The sequence below is a fragment of the Balaenoptera borealis genome (assembly GCF_965194805.1).
Source record: "Balaenoptera borealis genome assembly, chromosome: 13".
Classification (NCBI taxonomy): Eukaryota; Metazoa; Chordata; class Mammalia; order Artiodactyla; family Balaenopteridae; genus Balaenoptera; species Balaenoptera borealis.
The window spans coordinates 53,284,743-53,309,819 of record NC_138870.1 but is presented as its reverse complement, the minus strand read 5'-3'; the positions used below and the strand labels follow the sequence as shown (position 1 = coordinate 53,309,819).

The window sequence follows — 25,077 nt, the reverse complement described above, 5'->3', positions numbered from 1 at the left end:
CTTCAACACGTACTAAAATACATGTGCTTTTAATAGATATTTGATGTAGTGGATACTATTTATAAAATGCTCTGAAGGACAATTGTCTTAATCTCACCACATATTTTTGTCATTTATTGTTAAATGGATACCCAGTTTTAACATATCATTTCATTGGGTCTTCTTCTAACCTATAAAAATTCAATTTAACAAGAAGACAATGCAGTTCAAGATTTGGGGATGAGTAATACCCAATTTCACTAAACTTATTTACAAATGAAGAAATCTACTTGGATTTCAGTTCCATTCTGCATTATGCTACTCTTAGGAAATTTGCTTTAAAAGTCCTGCTCCATTAGGCACTTTTTAAATTTTTTTAATTTATTTTTTAATAAATTTATTTATTTAATTTATTTATTTTTGGCTGTGTTGGGTCTTCACTGCTGCACGCGGGCTTTCTCTAGTTGTGGCGAGCGGGGGTTACTCTTCCTTGCGGTGCGCGGGCTTCTCATTGCGGTGGCTTCTCTTGTTGCAGAGCATGGGCTCTAGGCTCACAGGCTTCAGTAGTTGTGGCACACGGGCTCAGTAGTTGTGGCTTGCAGGCTCTAGAGCGCAGGCTCTGTAGTTGTGGTGCACGGGCTTAGTTGCTCCATGACATGTGGGATCTTCCCGGACCAGGGCTCAAACCTGTGTCCCCAGCATTGGCAGGAGGATTCTTTTTTTTTTTTTTTTTAAACATCTTTATTGGGGTATAATTGCTTTACAACGGTGTGTTTGTTTCTGCTTTATAACAAAGTGAATCAGCTATACATATACATATATTCCCATATCTCCTCCCTCTTGCGTCTCCCTCCCACCCTCCCTATCCCACCCCTCTAGGTGGTCACAAAGCACCGAGCTGATCTCCCTGGGCTATGCAGCTGCTTCCCACTAGCTATTTATTTTACATTTGGTAGTGTATATATGTCCATGCCACTCTCTCACTTCGTCCCAGCTTACCCTTCCCCCTCCCCGTGTCCTCATGTCCATTCTCTACATCTGCGTCTTTATTGGCAGGAGGATTCTTAACCACTGTGCCACCAGGGAAGCCTGGCACCTTTTTTTTAGTGACCTGCAAACTTACATGTGCCAATAGTTTTCATATTTGTTTTGTTCTAGAGCCAAATAGAGTTATTAATAACATTGTGAAATGTTTTTTTACAAATGTTAAAGATTAATAAACAGTGTAGTGGATGATTTCATATCTCCATGGTACATCAGCCTTTAGGATGAAACATGAGCATTCCAGTACTGTGCACAGCCATTCCCACAAAGTCTATTTCAAGCATTCTTCACACTTTGGCTTTGGCTAGGCTGCAAGAGTGTCACTAATGGATGCAATAAAATATTTTAAGATTAGCCCTTTCCTGGCATGACCTAGTATTGTATTTCTCAAACTAGAATCCCAGACCACTGTGATCCACAGTTACATTCTTACAAGAATTTTAAAATTTTATATTTTATTTCAATGAAAATCTTAAAAAAACACAAGTATATTTGGGGTTGTCTACATGCCTACTTTATAACCGAATGTGGTAATTTCAGATCTCGTGTTTGGTTTTGTGTTGTTCATGGCATAGTCTTAAGTGATGTTGTTTAAGTTTTAGTGGGGGAATATACCCTTCTGATCACTGGGGTCAGTGAATGTATGCTCAAGGTCAAAGAATTCTCTGACCTGGTCTGGCTCATTAGAAATGAAGACAAAGCTATTGCTTTCTACAGTGCTTCACAGAGAAGTCTGTGAATTGATAAATATTTAATCACACATTTTTTGGGTGTTATCTTTTCTAATAATTTTCTCAGACCCCTATTTTTATTAGGCCATGTAAAACTGCCTTGATTAAAAGTGTGGATATCCACTTGCAAATAATGTTATACTTTTCATACACCAGACTTTAAAAGAAATACACCAGACACAAAAATCAACTCAAAATGGATTAACGACTTAAACATAAGACTTGAGACTGTAAAACTCCTGGAAGAAAACATAGGGAAAAACTTTATGACATTGGTTTTGGCAGTGACTACACAGATATGATGTCAAAAGCACAGACAACAAAAGCAAAAATTAACAAGTGAGACTACATCAAACTAAAAAGATTTTGCACAACAAAGGAAACAATCAACAGAGTGAAACGGCCAACTGATGGAATGGGAGAAAATATTTGCAAACCATGTATTTGATAAGCAATTAATCTCCAAAATATATAAGGAACTCCTCCAACTCAACAACAACAACAACAACAAAACCCAAACTCATAACCTAATTACAAAATTGGATAAGGATTTAAATAGACATTTCTTCAAAGAAGACATATAAATGGTCAATAGGTATATGAAAAAATGCTCACTGTCACTAATTATCAGAGAAATTCAAATTAAAACACAATGAGGTATCACCTTGCACTTGTCAGGATAGCTATTATCAAAAAAAAAAAGAAAAGACAACAAGTGTTAGTAAGGACATGGAGAAAAGGGAACACTTGTACACTGTGGTGGGAATACATAATGTGCAGCCATTATGGAAAACAGTATGGAGGGTCCTCAAAAAATTAAAAATAGAACTACCATACGTTCCAGCAATCCCACTTCTGGGTATTTATTCAAAAGAATTGAAATCAGGATCTTGAAGAGATATTAGCACTCCCATATTCATTGCAGCACGATTCACTAAAACCAAGATGTGGAAAAAACATAAATGTCCATTGACAGAAAAATGGCTAAAGAAAATGTGGTATATACACATAATAAAATGCTACTCAGCCTTAGAAAAGAAGGAAATTCTGCAGTATGTGACAACAATGATGAACCTTGAGGACATTATGCTAAGTGAAACAAGCCAGTCACAGAAAGACAAATACTGCATGATTCAACTTTTATAAGACATCTAAAATAGTCAAATTCATAAAACCAAGGAATGGAATGGTGGTTCCAGGGGCAGGGGAGAGGTAGAAACGGGGATTTGCTAATCAACGGGCATAAAATCTAAACGACTCTGAGTAAAAGTGATCTCTCGATAACTTTGTTCTGTAACCATTTTCTTGATATTCTAAATTCCATTTCCTTCAAAATCAAAGTGTAATCTACTAACTTAATAGTCTCCACTACCATAGTAATGAATCATGTTCTGACTAGTGGCATATATTCATGAATATAATAGCTGGAAATGATTCAGCAAATTGTTTGCTGAGGATATCTTAATAATGTTTGTTGAGTTCATTGTCAAGTTCCTGGTCTAAACAGAAGGAATGAGGAGTTCGAACATCCTTATCACAACAGTTAACATTTATTGCTACTTGCTGATGTTGACACAGTGAGCATAATGCTTCTGGGGTATAATCAAATCTAATACAACAACCCATGAGAGTAGATACTCTTATTATCTGAATCCATTCTAAATGATTCTAATCTCCCTGATTTCCTACAGTTACCACTTTGTCCAGGGAAGTCCCTCCACCCTTCCTCCTAACCTCAGCTAATAACTTTGCCTTTATTCCACATCATTACAAAACCTAAGGCGATAAGATGCCAACTCCTTCATCTTACAACCACTAACTCTACAAACTTAACCTGCAACTGAGCTCATCTTCTCCCTCTTTCTACCCATTACAACTAACAAAGAACTAGTCCTTACATTTTGTAGAACCCATCACCTGTATCCTTTTAGGTGTGTGTGCATAAAAACATTTTTTTTCCAGTTTTATTGAGATATAATTGACATACATCACTGTATAAGTTTGAGGCATACAGCATGATGGTTTGATTTGCATACACTGTGAAATGATTACCACAATAGGTTCAGCTAACATCCATAATCTCAAATAGATACAATAAAAAGAAAAGAAAGCAAAAAAAAGAAAAAAGGGAAAACTTTTTCCTAGTAATGAGAACACTTAGGATTTAACTGTACCCTTTTTAAGAATGTTAAACCTTGGGTCTCTCTCTCTCTCTTGCATTATCAATTTTCTCTCTCTGTCTATCATGGATCATTTCCATCAACATGCAAATATGTTTTAGAATCTTTATTATTTATTAGTTTTTCCTGATGGGTTGGTGGCTTTCCTCTTACTCACTTTTAGAAGTACTTTATATTTTATGCATAATTACCTTTTCTTAGAAATGTTATAGATATATTCTGGTTTTTGTTTGTCTTTAACTTTATTTATTACGTATTTTGATATAAATATTCAAAAAAATTTTTAAATAACCAGAGCTTTAGTTTGCTCCCTTTATTGTTTCAGGGATTTGTGAATTGCTTAATAGGATCATTTTCTAATGCAAAATTTTCAAAATATTTTTCTGTTTTCTTCCAGTATTTTTTTAGTTTTACGTACACACTACCTAGAATTTATCTTTGTGTATATGTTAATGATCTATTTTTACATTTTATTTTCAGATCTATAGCTAAGTATCTTAATGTTATTTGCTAAATAGTTCACCACTATATGCCAACTTTGTCATGTACCTGATCTCCATACACATACGTGTGGTTTTTTTGTTTTTTTTTTTTGTTTTTAATTTTATTTACTTATTTAATTTTTTGGCTGCTTTGGGTCTTCATTGCTGTGCACAGGCTCTTCTCTAGTTGTGGCGAGCAGGGGCTACTCTTCGTTGCGGTGCGTGGGCTTCTCATTGTGGTGGCTTCTCTTGTTGCGGAGCACAGGATCTAGGCATGCGGGCTTCCGTAGTTGTGGCTCGTGGGTTCTAGAGCACAGTCTCAGTAGTTGTGGCTCATGGGCTCAGTAGTTGTGGCTCACGGGATCTAGAGCGCAGGCTCAGTAGTTGTGATGCATGGGCTTAGCTGCTCCGTGGCATCTGGGATCCTCCCAGACCAGGGATCGAACCCGTGTCCCCTGCATTGGCAGGCGGATTCTTAATCACTGCGCCACCAGGGAAGTCCCCCATACATGTGTTTTTGTACACTTCTTTTTTCTCCATTCATCTAATGTCTATGCATGGACAGATTTCTAGCTTTGCGGTATGTTTTAATATCTAATAGGGCCAATTCCTCTTCATTATTTTTCACTTTTCAGAATTTTCTAAGAAATTCTTGGATATTTAATTTTTTTTTTTTTCTTTTGGCTGCCTTGGGTCTTTGGTGCTGCACATGTGCTTTCTCTAGTTGTGGGGTGCAGGGGCTACTCTTCGTTGTGGTGGGCGGGCTTCTCATTGCAGTGGCTTCTCTTGTGGAGCACGGGCTCTAGGCATGCAGGCTTCAGTAGTTGTGGTGCATGGGCTCAGTAGTTGTGGCTTGTGGGCTCTAGAGTGCAGGCTCAGTAGTTGTGGTGCACGGGCTTAGTTGCTCCGTGGCATGTGGGATCTTCCTGGACCAGGGCTCGAACCTGTGTCCCCTGCATTGGCAGGCAGATTCTTAACCACTGTGCCACCAGGGAAGTCTCTTGGATACTTACTCTTAAAGATGACCGTTAACATTAGCTTTTATTACATTTTAAAATCCTATCAAGTTTTTGTTGTGGTTGCAATGACTATAACTTTGAGAAGACTTGACATTTATAGTAGTTACTCTTCTCATCCAGAAATATAAATTCATTATGGCTCCACATTCAGGTACACACTTATATCCTTTAATAAATTTTTTATAGATTACAGGAAGAAAGATGCAGAAGAAAGAACTTTTTAATAGTACTTTCACTTCTGCTGTCATTATTCATTAACTTAGATTACTCAAATTTAATTCAGAGTTAGATTGCAGTATAATTTCCACTGAGACATGAATTGCTGAGAAACTCATCCTTTGAAAGAGCATTTTCTGAGAGTAGAATTGGGAGAGTAACATTGTCTTTCAGGCAGAGTCCTTCTTTAGGGCCCCTAAACCAGATCCTGCTTTTGGGTGACAGGGATCACCTAGGTTCTCTTCCTTTGCATGCTTTGCTATTGCCATCATTTCCCAGGTTTCCTTTGAACTGCTTCCAATTTTTTTAAGGAGAAAACTTTAAATTTTGTCTATTCCAAATTCATTATTCTGGGCTATTGACTTAACATTTGAAAAAGTATGACTCATCTTAATTAACACTCATTAAATCCATCCCTCAGCTAATAGCATTTTAGTTCACCTGAACACAAGAGTTTCACTAACAATTAGAGAGGGAGATATGGGTAGTTCAGGTGTCCAGCAGAGAGTAGAGGGCTCTGGTATCCAGTCTGATCTATTTTTTTCACATGGTTCTGTGTGGCTTTACTCTGTCACTATTTTTAGTCACTTTTGAGTGAGAAGCAAAATGTCAGTTTCTGTGCATGAGAGTCAGATATTCAGTGCTTGCATGTTATAAATATCAGTAATGACAATGATAAAAGGTATGACTTACTGAACATTGATTCAATTCCAGATGCTCTTCTTAGGATTGTTAAACCAATAACATACTATAGCCACATAGAGAGGTTTTACGAGGCTCAATTTACAAACAAGGACATTGAAACTGCTCTAGGAAATGGCAAAGCCAGATTACAAACTGAGAAGTGTTGGGATTCACAGCCTCAAGCTGTTTCTCTACTACCCCACACAGCCTGCTCTTAACCATTAAATGATTTACCTACTGTGTTAGTGAGCTATGGCTACTGTAACAAATAACCACAAACTGCATGACTTAAAAGAATAGAAATTTATTCTCTCACAGTTCTGGAGGCTAAAAGTCCAAAATCATATCACTGGATAGAAATCAAAGTGCCGGTAGGGCAACACTTTCTCCAGACACTCTTGGGGAGAATCTATTCCTCACCTTTCCTGCAATTTACCTTCCAGACTCTGGCGGCTGCTGGCATTCCTTGATTTGTGGCTACATCACTCCAATATTTTTCTCTATCTTCACATCATTTTTTCCTCAGTGTGTGTGTGTGTGCGCGTGTGTGTGTGTGTCTTTCAAATCTCCCTTTAGCTTTCTTTAATAAGGATACATGTGATAACATTATGGACCACCTGGATAATCCAGAATAATCACCGCATCTCAAGATCATTAACTTACTTGATCATATCTGCAAAGACTCTTTTCAAAATAAGGTACCAGGGCTTCCCTGGTGGCGCAGTGGTTGAGAATCTGCCTGTCAATGCAGGGGACACGGGTTCGAGCCCTGGTCTGGGAAGATCCCACACGCCGCGGAGCAACTAGGCCCATGAGCCACAACTACTGAGCCTGCGCGTCTGGAGCCTGTGCTCCGCAACAAGAGAGGCCGCGATAGTGAGAGGCCCGCGCACCGCGATGAAGAGTGGCCCCCGCTCGCTGCAACTAGAGAAAGCCCTCGCACATAAACGAAGATCCAACACAGCCAAAAATAAATAAATAAATAAATAAATTTATTAAAAAAATAAATAAATAAGGTACCATTTATAGGTTCCAGGGAGTAGGACCTGTTATCTATGGAGGCCGTTATTCAGCCTACTATACTTACTCAATGTTCCAACTTGACCAAAAAAAAAGACAAGAATAAAGGTAAAGAAACTATTTCTTTAAGACACTCCCATTTTAAGTATGGAGAGAGACCCCAGTTCACCAATATGATGAGCCAAGAGAATTATAAAGACACCAAAAACTCCCAGAGGTCAGAAATGGATTTTTTGCACTAATCCTAGGAAGTCACCAGTATTTAGCTTAAGTACCTTGGATATAATAGATACCAAGAAATATTTGTTGAATTAAAATTTGGTAAAACATATGAAACTTTTAAAATAGAATTAACTAGTTATGCTACTTATTGATGGAAAACTTTAATTTTTTTTAAAAAAGGAAACAATACTAAGAAAAAGGTTAAGTATTGGGTTGGCCCAAAAGTTTGTTCAGGTTTTTCTATAAGATGTTACAGAAAAACCCTAATGAACTTTTTGGCCAATCCAGTAGGTAATAAGGAAGGACTAGGAATTTAATGAGATAATTGTAAGCATTGTTAAAGCATCCTCAGGGGAAAAAAAATGATTTGTTTTTAATCCAACAAATAACTTTTAAAAAATGTTTGAAGAATAAAAGGCAATAGACTTTTTCTTCAGCAGTTTAGACTCAGAGAGACCTTTACATGTCTATGTTAAAACAGTAACCTCAAATGCTTGATTGATTTGTAAAATTGTTTAAATTGACATGTGTAATAGCATAGCCAGGTGCAAATAAAACACAAAGCCAAATAAATGGGAGACTATCTGACAAGTATGTAGATTATGAGTTGTTAAAACTCGGAAATATTTATTTTCCTTCATTTGTCATTACTGATCTCTAATGAAATTTTTAAAGTATATTCATTATAAAAACAAAAACAAAGGGACAAGGGGCTTCCCTGGTGGCGCAGTGGTTAAGAATCTGTCTGCCAACACAGGGGACACGGGTTTGAGCCCTGGTCCGGGAAGATCCCACATGCCACAGAGCAACTAAGCCCATGCGCCACAACTACTGAGCCTGCTTGCCTAGAGCCTGTGCTCCACAACAAGAGAAGTCACCGCAATGAGAAGCCTGTGCACTGCAACGAAGAGTAGCCCCCGCTCGTTGCAACTAGAGAAAGCCCGCGCACAGTAACAAAGACCCAATGCAGCCAAAAATAAATAAATAAATAAACAAACAAACAAATAAAATAAAAATAAAAAATAAAAGAGGAAGGCCATGATATGACTGACATTTGAAAAAAAAAGAGGAAGGGTGGAAAGCTTACTGGTGTGAGGAGAGTTAGAGAGCAACTTAGAATTGCTGGATAAATGAGATTTGAGTTGACTCATGTTTAGTGAAAATAGTTTGTCCAGCTGCATGTTTTTTCCCAACTATTTACAGATGCTCAAGTGTAAATAATAGAGAAGACAGAGGGTCACAGACATCTAATGAGCACGTTCAAACTGTCTTTGTTGCAGGCTGATCAGTTAGCAAATAGTTATCTGCTAGCCATTCCACGTGGGACACTGTTAGGCATTAAGGAAAATGTAAAATAGAAGAAAGGACTTTCCCTTAAAGATATTAAAGTCTAAATGAGAGATAAGGCCTATCCAGGATAAGTCAACAGCAAGGCAGGAGTGCAAGGCCGCCCTAATAAAGGATTACTTGAACTCCTTCACTGGTGACAGGAAAGGGGAATCTGGGGGTCCACTGCACAGTCAAGATAATATTTACTGGAAACCATTCCTGACTGATGTAGGGACATGTACACGTAAGAGCATACACTTGAATCTCAAGAAGAAAAAAAAAATTTAATGGCTTCATCATTTTCTAGGACTAGTTTACTGCTCACATTTATATACTGGTCACAGTTAACTTAGGTCAAGATTATCTTCCTACCGTTATCTTTGAATAGTGTCACATACTGGTTAAGTGCACAGATTTCGGGTGAGACAAGCCTAGTTTCAATCCAAATTCAACCCATATTCCACCACTTCTTATAGACAAGCAAAACTGACACAGTTTTTTTTGTCAAAAACTGTGGAGGGTTTGAGATTTTATACCACTTTCAGCTAACAATTTAGCTTGCCTCAATTTTGTGGAGACTGGCACAAAACATGAGATTCCTGGATCAGAGACGAAGAACTTTGTTACCCACAGTATATAATTGATAGCATTAGCTTCATGTTAGTATAGGTTCTCCCTGCTCCCAAGAATCGGGGGCAATGAAGAGCAACCACAGTGTGTTTGTGTCACAATGAGGAATCCTTTGCTTCGGAAACCCAAATCTTTTATAAGGGGGCTGCCAGAAAACCTGTCCAACTTTTGCCTCAGAAAAAGACATTATTTTTATGATCCTGGATAGCAAGAAACCTACCCTCAAAAACAGGGGGAGATAGTATGTCTAGCTTCCAAGGCTTTTTGTTTTACAAATATCCTCAAAAAGATAGTCTGGAACAAAGTTTGTCAGTGTCTCTGCTCAGAAGACATGAAGAACTATGAGAAACACATGGAGAATTGTCTCCCAACACCTTTGGAAAGCAACTTGACCTCTGAAAGTGAGAAGAATAAAACCCTCCAATTATCATAGAATTTCCAGAACATTGAGACTGCACAGAGAGTACTTACAGGATACATGAAGCTAGAGGCCTTCATTCATAGAGGGAAAATATATAGCATTGGTTCTCTGATCTGTAAAAATGGAGATAATAACTATCTGTAGTATTATTTGATCAGCTAATATTAAATCATTAAATCAGCTAATATATAAAACTGTCCTGCACTTATTCAGTACCCCAAAATATTAGTTTCCCTTCCTTCCAATCAGAACTAGGGCTCATTCTTGAGAGACTGAGATAACTACACATGTTTTTTTGAATTTTCATTCTCCTCTTACATTTTTCTCATATATAACTTCACTTCCTTTGAAAAGTTCTTACATGTTTGACCCTTGAAGGATTTTGTATTCTCTGAGTTTAAGTCATTTTCACTCAGAGCCTGAATAGAGTATAGAACTGGAAAGAAAACTTAGATATAATTTTGTTCTATCTCACTATTTTGTAGGGATAGGACTAGTAGCTTGATTCAATAGGTTAAAATGAAATTTAGAAATTCTTTTGTTTAAAATATCCATAACTTCTTTTTTTTTTTTTTTAAACATCTTTATTGAAGTATAATTGCCTTACAATGGTGTGTTAGCTTCTGCTTTATAACAAAGTGAATCAGTTATACATATACAATATGTTCCCATTTCTCTTCCCTCTTGCATCTCCCTCCCTCCCACCCTCCCCATCCCACCCCTCTAGGTGGTCACAAAGCACCGAGCTGATCTCCCTGTGCTATGCGGCTGCTTCCCACTAGCTATCTATTTTACATTTGGTAGTGTATATATGTCCATGACACTCTCTCACCCTGTCACATCTCACCCCACCCCCTCCCCATTCCAAAACTTCTTAATATCTATGCCAAATATATTTGACAACATGAAATACCAGGAGGACTAACTTAAAGTTAAGATAGATTAAAACACACACATACACACATTGCCAAAATGTAGAAATGCCATGAGACATGATTTATTTGCTCATTCAAATAGAATAAACTGTAATTAAATGAGTTCAATTTTCTCAGCAAAAAATGGAGAAAGTAATACAACTTGCCTTAAATCAATGTTAGCAGAGTTGACTGAGATATAAACGACTTTGTTAACTGCAAAGTTTTATAAAATATTATTTATTCTGTGTTTTTAGAAATAAAATGATTGTGAAAAACAAGAAATCTGGCATTAAAGGAGACAACAAATGAGAAAGTATCTTGAAAACTGTAAATTATTATATTATGCAAATCTAAGTTTTTATATATGGAGACAGTTACAGAAACACTGATTTTCTCCACTTTAAATACTTAGTAGCTTAAACTAGACCAGAAAAACTCATTTTTTTGTTTACTTTTTAAAAAATATGAAATCTAACATTGTATAAGTCATGGTTTGGTCAGAAAAACAGAAAGATCTTTAGGTGTTTCAAGCAGGAGTGGACTTGAGATAGGGAATTGCACCACATGGGAAAGGCTGGGGTGATAAAAGTCAAGGAAATCTGTTGTTAGTTGGGAAATCAGAAAGTGGCAGAGATAAATGGAAAACTTGTCAGTGATTCTGGTGGCCAGAAGCATCAAAATAAATGATTCACAGAACCGTAGCTAGCTGCTGCAAAACCTCATGTTGGCTATTTTCTGAAGCCCAAGCATGTGCCTGCTGCTGGGTAGGAGTTTTGCTATTGGGTGTTTTTCACTGGCAGAATCTGAAAGGAAGCCTGCTAGCAAAGGGTTCTGGGAAATGTAACTGGCAGGTGTCCAGTGCCTGAAATGCAAGGGAGAGTATAGATGAAATGGGGATAGACACTGGAAGATACAAATAAGCAAAAAAATAAATAAACCAACAAACTAAAACCACCCTAATATCATCAAAACATTGATGTGGAAACGTACATATAATATTTATGTACGCTGTTACTGCAAAATGAAGCCAATCCAACAACCACCCCATTCCAGAAACAGAACTTTGCCAGTATCCTAGAAGCCTTCTTCCTGATCAGAGCATCTTTCCTCTCCCATGGAATTAACCACTACTCTGACTTTCATGATCATAATTTCTAGCAGTTCTTTTTTTTTTAAACTGAGATATAGGGCTTCCCTGGTGGCGCAGTGGTTGAGAATCTGCCTGCCAATGCAGGGGACACGGGTTCGAGCCCTGGTCTGGGAAGATCCCCCATGCCGCGGAGCAACTAGGCCCGTGAGCCACAACTACTGAGCCTGCGCGTCTGGAGCCTGTGCTCCGCAGCAAGAGAGGCCGCGATAGTGAGAGGCCCGCGCACTGCGATGAAGAGTGGCTCCCGCTTGCCACAACTAGAGAAAGCCCTCGCACAGAAACGAAGACCCAACACAGCCATAAATAAATAAATACATAAATATATAAATAAATAAAAATTAAACTGAGATATAATTGACATATAACATTATATTAGTTTTGGGCATACAACATAATGATTCAATATTTGTATATATTGTGAAATGATCATCACAATAAGTCTAGTTAACATCTATCCCCTCACATAATTTACAGATTATTTTTCTTGTCATGACAACTTTTAAGATCTATTCTCTTAGCAACTTTCAAATATACAATACAGTATTACTAACGACAGTCACCATGCTGTACATTACATCCCCAGGACTTATTTAATTTATAACTGGAATGCTATTTGTATTTTGTACCTTGTTCCTTAATATGAACATTATGTTTTTGAGACTCCTCCATGTTCTTTTACATAGTTGTAGTTGGTTCATTTTTGTTGCTGTATAGTATTCCATTGTAGAAAATACTGCAGCTTGTTTAACCATTTTACTGTTGTTTTCATTTTTTGGTACAGTGATAATGCTGTTATAAACATTCAGTTATTCTGGATGTGTGTGTGAGTTTCTCAAAGGTATATAATTAGGAGTGGAATTGTTGAGTCATAGGTAAACATATATTCAGCTTTCCTGGAAAATGTCAAAACTGTTTTCTAAAGTGGTTTTCCCAACTTATTTGCCAATGTTCAGGTAATAGAGTTTCTTTTTTTGGTCACACCACATGGTCTGTGGGATCTTAGTTCCCTGACCAGGGATCGAAACTGGACCCTTGTCAGTGAAAGCATGGAGTCCTAACCACTGGGCCACCAGGGAATTTCCTAGAGTTTCTATTACTCCATATTCTCAGAGAAATATGTTAGAGTTTAAAATTTTTGCTACTCTACTGGGAGTGTAATATAATCTAATGTGGGTTTAATTTGTATTTCCTGATTGCTAATAAAGAAAAGAAAACCCAGTAGAAAATGAGCAAAAGATCTCATCAGGCACTTCACAAAGAAGAAATCCTTGGACGCTTTGAGGACTTTTCCTACTTTGAATTTTTTGCATATTCTATTTTCACAACCCAGAATGATCTCCTGCTTTTTGTATGACTGGTTCTTTTCCTTCAGTTTGCAGCTTTTTGAGAGGCTATTCTTGTCCATCTTATCTAAATTTGTCCCTACTTTTTTTTTTTTTTAATCAGGGTACCTATTCTTTTGTATGGTAGCACTTATCACAATTTTTGTACTTGTCTATTTGTTTGTTTTCTTGTTTCTCTATTTTGTTAAATTGTAAGTACCACAAGGGTCAAGACTATGCCTGCCTAGTTAATGATCATATCCCATTTTGGTTGGCACATAGGAGATGCTCCATAAATATCTGTCAAATAAATGAATGAAATGGCTTGCCATTTGAAACAAAACAAAATTAAACTTTAATTCCTCCCTTACAATTTAGGCTTAAACAAATTCCATCTGGAGTAAAGAGTTAGGTGTTAATATTGAAATCCTAAAAGTGTTAAAATTAAAATACATGGGTGATAATTTTTCCAAACATGACACTAAAAGCAATTATCGTAAAGGAAAAGATTGATTACATAGCCTAGCTAAAAAATTAAAATCTTCTATTAGATAAAAATTTCATAAACAACATTAAAAGACAGATGACTGAGAAAAATTTTGCTAAATGTATAACAGATAGATGGCCGATAATGTTAAGAAAAATAAAATTTTAGTATTCAACAAGTAAAATGTAACACACAACTGTAAAAATAAGTGTATGTCATAAAATAACTTTATAAAAAATGATACAGATTCAGTGAACATATCAGCGATGCTCAACCTCATCAGAAATTATACAGCAAAGAGATTCATTTAAAAGAAATAATATTAGATAAGAAAGGATAAAAAGAATAATTACATATGTTTTGGTAGAGTGAGAAGGGAAACAGGGAACTTAAATTGGAATAATTTTTCTAGTATTCAAGCTAATTGAAACAGAGAGCCCTCTTCAAGTCAGGTGTTTATTCTAAGTACATATAATACAAACAATGGTAAATATGTAAGATTAAGTGCAGTGTTGTTTAAATTAGGAAAAATTAGAACCTTCCTAATGATTATTAGGAGGGCATATATTTTTTTCTTATATTAACATATTTCCATACAAATAACCCAATGAAAGTTTAGTATTAGTTGTTTTGTTTGTTTTTTTTATACTGCAGGTTCTTATTAGGCATCAATTTTATACACATCAGTGAATACATGTCAATCCCAATCGCCCAATTCAGCACACCACCATCCCCACCCCACCGCAGTTTTCCCCCCTTGGTGTCCATATGTCCATTCTAGGAGGGCATATTTTAACTAAACTGTAGTAAACAACTATAAAATGGAATAATATACAACCACTACAATGTGGGTTGTTAAGCTTTTATTGATATTAAACATCTGTCAGATGAGTCATACATTGGTTTATTTTTTATATACATGTATACACACAATATTTCAAATTGAAAGCAACATCTCAATGGATTCAAGACTATTAAGTGCTGTTGTCTAAACAGACTAGAAAATTTTAAACTGTAAAAATGAAACATGTACACATTATTTAAAATGCATAATGAAGAAAACCCATTGGTGTTGTGTTTTTCTTGTATGCCAGTAATTAAGCCACTACTGTTGGCACTGTTTGGTTTTCTATTTTAACACTGAAGGAGTGAAAGTATTTCCTATATTTATGAATTTACTATGAAAATCTTGGCAAAAAAAGAAAAAAAAGTGTCTGTCTAAAATGTGTGGGTGAAAACTGTTAATCAAGTGTGTTTCTAATTCCCCCCCCCCCCAAGTTGGACATCATCTGTAAACCCTAGGTTGCTTCAGGGGATTTCACTATTATATAAAATCAGTAAAATTAAAATGGAGTACTTGTATATATGCAACATTGTGTACAGAGGGGAGATACTGAATAGTATTAAACATTTTCGTCTTCCTTTACCTTTTATCCCCTACCTAATATCTAGTCTACTTTTTTAAATTTCAAACTTCACTGCGCTTTGAATTGATAATTCCAATTTTCACATTGTCATTGGAAACCATATCTAATAAAGGTTTTAGTTATTCCCATGGGGGAAAAAAAAACATTATGGTTTATTACAAGATACTGAATATAGTTCCTGTGCTATACAGTGGGTCCTTGTTGCTTATCTATTTTATATATAGTAGTTTGTATCTGTTAATCCCAAACTCCTAATTTATCTTTCCCCCCATATTTCCTCTTTGGTAACCATAAGTTTGTTTTCTATGTCTGTGGGTCTGTTTCTGTTTTATAAATAAGTTCATTTGTATCTATTTTTAGATTTCACATATAAGTGATATCATATGCTACTTGTCTTTCTCTGTCTGACTTACTTTGCTTAGTATGATAATCTCTAGGTCCATCCATGTTCATGCAAATGGCCTTATTTCATTCCTTTTAATGGCTGAGTAGTATTCCATTGTATATATATACCACATCTTCTTTATCCATTCATCTGTTGATGGACATTTAGGTTGTTTCCATGTCTTGGCTATTGTAAATAGTGCTGCTAAGAACATTGGGGTCCATGTATCTCTTCAAATTAGAGTTTTCTCTGGATATATGCCCAGGATTGGGATTGCTGGATCACATGGTAACTTTATTTTTAGTTTTTTTAAGGAACCTCCATACTGTTTTTCATTGGCTGCACAAATTTACATTCCTATCAACAGTGTAGGAGGGTTCCCTTTCCTCCAGACCCTGTCTAGCATTTATTATTTGTAGATTCTTTTTAATGATGGCCATTCTGACTGGTGTGAGGCGGTACCTCGTTGTAGTTTTGATTTGCATTTCTCTCATAATTAGCGATGTTGGGCATGTTTTCACATGCCTATTGGCCATCTGTATGTCTTCTTTGGAGAAATGTCTATTTAGGCATTCTGCCTGTTTGTTGATTGGGTTGTTTTGTGTTATTGAGTTGTATGAGCTGTTTTAATATTTTGGTAACTAATCCCTTGTTGGTTGCATGGTTTGCAAATATTTTCTCCCAGTCCATAGTTTGTCTTCTTGTTTTGTTGATGGTTTCCTCTGCTGTGCAAAAGCTTATAAGTTTGTGTTTATAAGTTTAATAGCTTATAAATCCCATTTATTTATTTTTACTTTTATTTCTATTGCCTTGGGAGACTGACCAAAGAAAACATTGCGACAATTTATGTCAGAGAATGTTTTCTCTATATTCTTTTCTAGGAGTTTTATGGTGTCATGTCTTATATTTAAGACTTTAAGCCAATTTGAGTTTATTTTTGTGTATGACGTGAGGGAGTGTTCTAACTTCGTTGATTTACATGCAGATGTCCAGCTTTCCCAATACCAGTTGCTGAAGAGTCTGTCTTTTCTCCATTGTATATTCTTGCCTCCTTTGTCAAAGATTAATTAACCGTAGGTGTGTGGATTTATTTCTCGGCTCTCTATTCTGTTCCATTGATCCATATGTCTGTTTTTGTGCCAATACCATGCTGGTTTTTTTTTTTTAATAAATTTATTTATTTATTTTTGGCTGTGTTGGGTCTTCATTTCTGTGTGAGGGCTTTCTCTAGTTGTGGCGAGCGGGGGCCACTCTTCATCGCGGTGCGCGGGCCTCTCACTATCACGGCCTCTCTTGTTGCGGAGCACAGGCTCCAGACGTGCACGCTCAGTAGCTGTGGCTCATGGACCCAGTTGCTCCGCGGCATGTGGGATCTTCCCAGACCAGGGCTTGAACCCGTGCCCCCTGCATTGGCAGGCAGATTCTCAACCACTGCGCCACCAGGGAAGCCCTACCATGCTGTTTTGATTACTGTAGCTTTGTAGTATTGTCTGAAGTCTAAGAGGGTTATGCCTCCAGCTTTGTTCTTTTTCCTCAGGATTGCTTTGGCAATTCTGTGTCTATTATGGTTCCATAAAAATTTCAGGATTATTTGTTCTAGCTCTATGAAAAATGTCACATGTAATTTGATAGGGATCACATTAAATCTGTAGGTTGCTTTGGCTAGTATGGCCATTTTAACAATTAATTCTTCCAATATAAGAGCATGGGATATCTTTCCATTTCTTTGAATCACCTGCAATTTCCTTTATCAGTATTTTATAGTTCTCAGCATACAAGTCTTTCACCTACTTGGTCAGGTTTATTCCTAAGTATTTTTTTTTTTTTGGATGCAATTTTAAAAGGGATTATTTTTTACTTTCTGTTTCTGGTATTTCATTGTTAGCATAAAGAAATGCAACAGATTTCAGTATGTTAATCTTGTATCCTGCTACCTTGCTGAATTCTTTTATCAGTTCTAGAAGTTTTTGTGTGAAGTCTTTAGTGTTTTCTATATATAGTATCATGTTATCTGTATATAATGACAATTTTACCTCTTCCCTTCTAATTTGGATAACTTTTATTTCTTTTTCTTGTCTGTTTGCTGTGGCCAGGACTTCTAATACTATGTTGAATAGAAGTGATGAAAGTGGGCATTCTTGTCTTGTTCTAGAATTTACTGGGAAGGCTTTCAGTTTTTCATCATTGAATATTATGTTAGCTGTGGGTCTGTCATAAATAGCTTTTATTATATTGAGATATGTTCCCTTTATACCCACTTTGGTAAAAGTTTTTTATCATGAATGGATGTTGGATTTTATCAAATGCTTTCTCTTCATTTATTGAGATGATCATGTGGTTTTTGTGTTTACTTTTGTTGATGTGGTGTATCACATTGATTGATTTACTGGGATGAATCCTACTTAATTGTGCGGTATGATCTTTTTTATATGTTGTTGGATAGGGTTTGCTGATATTTTGTTAAGAATTTTTGCATCTATATTCATCTAAGATATTGGCCTGTAATTTTCTTTTTTTGGTAGTGTCTTTGTCTGATTTTGGTGATGGTAACTTCACAGAATGACTTTGGGAGCGTTCTCTCCTCTTTAATCTTTTGAAAGAGTTTGAGAAGGATTGGTATAAGTTCTTATTTGTATGTTTGGTAGAATTCCCCAGTGAAGCCATCTGGTCCTGGACTTTTGTTTGCAGGGAGTTTTTAAAAAATTATTATTATAGTTTCTATTTCACTTCCAGTGATTGGTCTGTTTATTTATTTCTTCTTGATTCAGTTTTAGTGGGCTATATATTTTCAGAAACTTGTCCATTTCTTCTAGGTTGTCCAGTTTGTTGGCATTTAATTGTTCATAATATTCTCTTATGGTTTTTTGTATTTCTGCAGTATTGGTTGTTATTCCCCCTTGTTCATTTCTTACTTTGTTTATTTGGATCTTCTCTCTTTTCTTCTTGGTGAGCCTGGCCAGAAGTTTCTCAATTTTGTTTACCCTTTCAAAAAACCAGCTCTTGGTCTTACTGATTTTTCTTTTGTTTTTAAAATCTCTATTTTACTTACTTCCTCTCTGATCTTTATTATTTCCTTCCTTCTGCTAACTTTAGGTTTTGTGTGTTTTTTGTTTTTCTGTTTTTTTTCTAATTCTTCTAGGTGGTAGGTTAGGTTGTTTATTTGAGATTTTTCTTGTTTTCATTTATTTATTTATTTTTTGAGGAAGGCCTGTATCACTGTGAACTTCCCTCTTAGGATTGCTTTTGCTGTACCCCATCGATTTTGTATGGTTGTGCTTTTAAGAGAGCCCTTTTCTTCAACAGAGAATGAATATTATTTGCAAATGCCTATGGAACATTTACCATATTTGACCATGTATCCATTTATAAAGAAAACTTCAATAAAAATAATAAATATCCATATTCTCTGAATACATAACAAAGTAAATAGAAATTAATAAGAAAAGAATGGAATAAAATCTATTCAAGTTGGAAAAAATAAAAACACTTTTCTAAATGAATTTCTATCATTTTATAATGAAATGATATCAAAGTTGAAATCATAGACTGTGTGGAAAACATGACAAAGTATATTCAGAGAAATGTCTATAACTTCATAGGCAATTACTAGAAAACAAGAAAAATGGAAAATAAAAAAGCTCACCATTTAATTAAAATCAAGAAAAGTAATTATGATATGAGGAGAGAATTAATTATTAAAAAGAAACTAATAAAATAGAAAATAAACACAGAAAACAACCAAGGTTGGCTCTTTGTAAATACTAATAATTGAGACAAAATTTGGAACACACTTCAAGGAATAAGAAATGAAAAATATATGGAGGAGAATATAAAGTACGTAATGAGACCTCCTTTTCTATGGTGGATTAGGTTAGTTGGTTCAACTTTCATGCTTTAAACAATTACAAGTGCTGGACGAAATACATAAACCATATTCTTAAAAAGTACTAAAAATATGACAAGATAGAAAAATGATATCAACTCAAGGTTGAAGGGAAATTGGGAAGTCAGAAGGATAAGGGTAGCATAGATGCTACTTTGTCCTGAGGGCTTTTGCCCATTCTTGTCCATTAGAATGTTGGCTTCCACAGCTTCACAGGTAAAATGGATACAAATAAAGCCCAGTGATTGCTCAGAGTAGGAAGTCTAATAAGTGAATCTCTTCACATTAGGTTGGGAACCCCAAGAGTTATACTTTCAGGATAAAGGGAATTAGTAGTACACCAACACTGAAGAAGCTTTGCAGCCCCCAAATTACATCACCTGTGAAGTCTAAAATAAGTCAAGTCACAAAGTGGTACTAGACGAATGTGCCCCAAAGAGACTACAAGATCTTCTCTGCAGAATTATACTTTCATTCCAGGCTTCATATTATTCTTCCAAATAATACTTTTTCAGGGGTAGTGTACAACATACAGTCAAAAATAACAAGGAACACAAAGAAACAAAGCATTACAGATGAGAATCAGCAAATACTACAGTCAAAAGAAGAAAACCTGTGAATCTATAGATACCAGAATTACTAGATAGAGTATGTAAAACAACACTACAGTTGACCCTTAAACAATGCAGGGGTTAGGGGCACTGACCCCCATGCAGTTGAAAATCTGCATGCAACTTTACAGTTGGCTCTCCACATCTGAGGCTCCACATCCATGGATTCAACTAACCGGGGGTCATGTAGTACTGTAGTATGCATTTATTTAAAAAAAAAAAAAACCCATGTGTAAGTGCACCCATGCAGTTCAAACCCGTGTTTTTCAAGGATCAACTGTATTTACTGTTTAAATAAGTAAAAGGCAAAAATAAAAATGTATTTAGGAGACAGAAACCTATATAATGTGATCTAGCAGATTTGAAAATGAACCAAATAGAACAAGTTAGACAAAACTGGAATTTGTATACAGTAAGATAAATCAGAATAAAATTACCCAGAATGAATCAGATCATCAAAAAGATGAGGAGAAGACGGGTGAAGAAACCATGCTAGACAGGGCAGTAAGAACTAACATGAACTTAATCCGAGTTTCAGAAGAGCAGACAGAGAAAATAAGTAGGGGGATATTTTGAATTTTTGAGAAATAATAAAAACCACCAATCAGCAGGTTCAAGGAGCCCCCAAAACCCTAAGTAGGATAAATACATAAGAAAAAAATATAATTGATTATTTTCAGTGGATTAAGAGTTAGACTGACAATCAACTTCTCAATAGCACAATAGAAGATGGAAGACAATAGATTGTTATCTTCAATGTGCTGGGAAGTAAATAACAGCCAACTCTGAAGTTTATACTTAGTGAAAATATTTTCCAAAAATGAAGGTAAAATAAAAACATTTTTTAGATAAAAATATATAGTCTCTTCTTAGGGAAATTTCTAGAGATGTACATAGATAAAAGGAAAGACATGTTAGATGGGAGGCCTGGGATCCGAAAAAGAATGAAAAAGGAAACAAGTCTGTCAATAAATTTAAATGGGCATTTACTTTATAAAACAAAAGTAATGTCTATGGGGCTAAAAATGATGATTTGATTGTGTATAAGTCATCCCTCATTATTCGACGGCTACAAAATCAATTTTATTTCTATAAATCAAAACAAACAGAAAATAATAGAAATCACAAGAGCATCATAAAATTATCAAGTATTCAGAATAAATCTATTAAAATATGTACAATGCCTCATGGGAAAATTTTTTGAAAGATTTAACTGAGATATTTTATTTTTTAATTTCAAAAGGATTTTTTATTGTTGTTGAGTGTTTTTTAAATTTTATTTTATATTGGAGTATAGTTGATAAACAATGTTGTGTTAGTTTCAGGTATACAGCAAAGTGATTCAGTTATACATATACATGTATCTATTCTTTTTCAAATTCTTTTCCCATTTAGGTTGTTACAGAGTATTGAGCTGAGTTCTCTGTGCTATACCGTAGGTCCTTGTTGGTTGCCTATTTTAAATGTAGTTGTGTGTACATGTCAATCCCAAACTCCCAATCTATCCCTCCCCGCCACTCCTCCCCGCTGGTAACCATAAGTTTGTTCTCTAAGTCAGTGAGTCTGTTTCTGTTTTGTAAATAAATTTATTTGTATCATTTTTTTTAAGATTCTGCATATAAGCGATATTCTTTCTTTGTCTTTCTCTGCCTGACTTACTTCACTTAGTATGATAATCTCCAGGTCCATCCATATTGCTACACAAGGAGACCTGAATAAATGGTAAAATAGTTCATCTTTAAGAATTGAAGATTGCCTATTGTAAAGATGTCAGTTTACCCCAAATGATCTATAAATTCAATCTAATCTCAATCAAAATCCCACTAATTTTTTAACATATAAATTGACAAGCTGATTCTAAAATTATATGAAAATGCCAGAGGCAAAGAATAACCAACTCTATGTTAAAGAAGATCAAAGCCAAAGGATTTTAAACTCCAGATATAAAGACTTATTATAAATGGATAGTAATTAAGAGAGTGGTATTGGTATGTGTACAGAAATGAGTTGACTTAGCAGGTCTGATTGCTATCCTTTGATAGAACTGCTTATAAGGTTGGCCTTTGGCTGGTATCTGAGAACTTGAATTTCGGGAGGGTTCCCACTACCTAACTGAGAAGAGTGGCTCACCATGCCTAAACTATTTATGCAGATGATATGGTTTATGCTGACCACCTGCTTTTCTTCTGGGAGTCTGGGATGTGGGCATATGCCTATGTGACCAGCCCCCCATAAAAATCTTAGGTGCTGAGTCTCCAATGAAATTCCCTGCAGAATAACTTGCCCACAGACATACTTAGCAGTTGTCTCTTGACTGGTACTTTGAGATCCTTCAGCTATATCACTTAAGCTTGTAATGAGTGTTTTGCTTGGAAATGTTTCACTCTTAAGAGCTTCACAGAATCTAGGAGGTTGATGTGTAGTTGTGCATCAAAGGAGCTGGAATCAGCGGGTAAAAATGTCTTAGGTAATAAAGCTAATATACCACTGAATCAGCACTGATGAATCATTTCCTTAGCAGGATTTCAGTTGTTTGGCTAAGGAAAGTGTTTGTATTAGACTGAAATGTAAATTATCGGCCTCTATGAAGACTACTTGTAACTATAATCACACTACGTGTCAGGTGAGAATAAAACCATCCCTGAGATACTAATAACAGCACGGATGCCAACTCTTCTGTGAGAGTTCACAAGAAGTCCAGGAATGAGGTGACAGGCAATTTTCCTCTATGATCAAGACATTCAGTGCTTTGCTAACTGTTTATAATAATCTTTTAAATATACAACACTTTCTTTTTTATGGGTCATTTGGGTAAGACATGTAAAACAGTACGCCCAGAATTTCAGGGACTTCTACTTTCAGGAAATAGAGGCAATTTTGTCCTGATATTCCTCATCAGAGGAGCTGTTGGTTGCATTTATTTAAATGAAGAACAAAGTGGCATTGTGAACATTGAGAAATTCTCCTCCCTGGGTGTGGTCTGAACAATGATAAGTTGTGTTTTCAGGATCCCTGCATGTGGCAGTAAATAATGCAGAATTCAGCGTGTACATTGTAATAACAACTGCTCAAGTTCCTTCTATCATCAAGGGAAGTTACAGATGCTGAATGACAAAGGTGTTGGGTATGATTTGACTATGTGGAACAATGCTAGGGTCACTGCTTTCATTACTATAATTGATGAAAAAAGAAAAATACCAAGGAATGAATGTTGTATTTGACTCTTGCCATCATTATGGCAATTCCATGTTTCTCTGTAATAAGCAAAAGAAAAACTTGTTTCCCTGTCTCTATACCCCATGAAGGTGGCATTAATATACCCTCTTTTTATAGGTTAGAGACCATATTTTTTCCTGATTTTATATTACCAGAAAATCCACCCATTATACATGTTTTTCAGTGTCAGTTTCATAAACTAAAATGTGATAAAACACATCTCAAATATCAATTATCTGACCCTGTCTTTTCCAGAGTTCTCCATATTTTGACTGCTCTGATAAACATTTCTAATGATTCAGGAACTATCCATTTCAACAGACATAGCTCCCTTTTCTATAAAATCGGGTGTAAGCCATCAAGGACATATAGTAAGGCCATCATCCTAGAAGTAGTGATTTTGGGGTAAGAGAAAAATTATACCCTTTCTCTTTTGTGTCTTGTTATCTGTATGGTAAAATAAGGTTCGTTCATTCATCCATTCAATTGATATATTTATTTAATGTTAGCTACATGCCTAGAACTGTTTGGGACATAACAACTGAACAAAACAAGGTCCCTACCTTTGTGGACTTAACATTCTAGTTAGGGTAGACTGAATACACAGCCTATAACATGATAATACAATGTAATAGAATGTCAGGTGGTAATAAATGCTAGAAGAAAAATATAGCAGGGTGATAGAGTGAGGTGGTACTGGAGGGATGGCTGGACACAGAGAGTGAAGTGGTGTTAATTTCAAGCAAGGTGACTATCCTAGGGGATACCTTGTACCCTCAAGACATCCCTGCCCAAGCCCCTGATTTACCTCAAGCCAGGTCCTCCCTGCAGAGTACAGAGACAGAGCTTTAGGGAGCCTTTCTCCAAGGCCGTCAGGGCTGGCATCTACCTAGCACTTCTGGGTCTTGGCGATTTGTGGGTCTGGGAGAAGGCAGGGCTGGGATGCCTGACCTTCTTTGGCTGCATTGGGCAAGGTCAGGGTGGCAGGGACTGTGGTTGGTGTGGATGAAGGGGTGGGTGTTGTTTGCAGGGAGCCGTCCTCTGGTCTGCGGCAAGGGGAGGTGGAAGAGGGTGGCCTGGGTTAGGAGGGAAAATTAAAAAATTATTTTTTGGCAAGGTGGTCAGGGAAGTCCTCCCTAATAATCAGAGGCTTAAATGAAGAGAGGGAACAAGTAGAGGTCATATGGTCTGTGGGGAAAGAGCATCCTAGGCTGTGGGAACAGGGTGTGAAATTTGAATTCGAGGGCTAAGTGGGACTGTGTTGGAACCCACTAGAAAGAAAACAGAGAAGATATGGCTTTATGGAAGGGTCAAGGGCATTCTTGATGCTACTGTGCTGTGAAATCTGGCTCATCAGAGTAGAAAGACCACTCAAGAGATATGTTAGCCAGGAATAGAGTGTGCATTTGGCTGGAGCATTTCTATGTCTTGGGAACCTAAAGTGTATAAATTTAGGAGCAGGTCTTGATATGCATCTGCCTAAATAAAGGGGGCTGATCAACATTTGATGAAGTTGGCAGGACAAAATCCCAATATCTGACATATGACTAATACATATTAATTTAATTTATGGTTTCCTTCCCCCACCCTGCTTTATCTTTAAAGTTGCACTTCAGTTTTTAGATGGCAGCATATCCATAATTAAAAATGTACAAAGTTTCTGGAATATCTCCACAGACTGACTCACTTCTCCCAACTTTTCCTCCCATTATCCAACATCAG

At 36.2% G+C, this 25,077-nt stretch overlaps 1 long non-coding RNA gene across 1 annotated transcript; it reads left to right on the top strand.

Annotated features, from left to right (window-relative positions):
* The first annotated feature begins 800 nt into the window (after positions 1 to 800).
* On the top strand, positions 801 to 10,048 carry LOC309609364. Its single transcript, XR_014233386.1, has 2 exons — positions 801 to 7,033; positions 7,352 to 10,048. It is a non-coding gene; the product is annotated as an uncharacterized lncRNA (long non-coding RNA).
* The last annotated feature ends 15,029 nt before the right edge of the window (positions 10,049 to 25,077 follow it).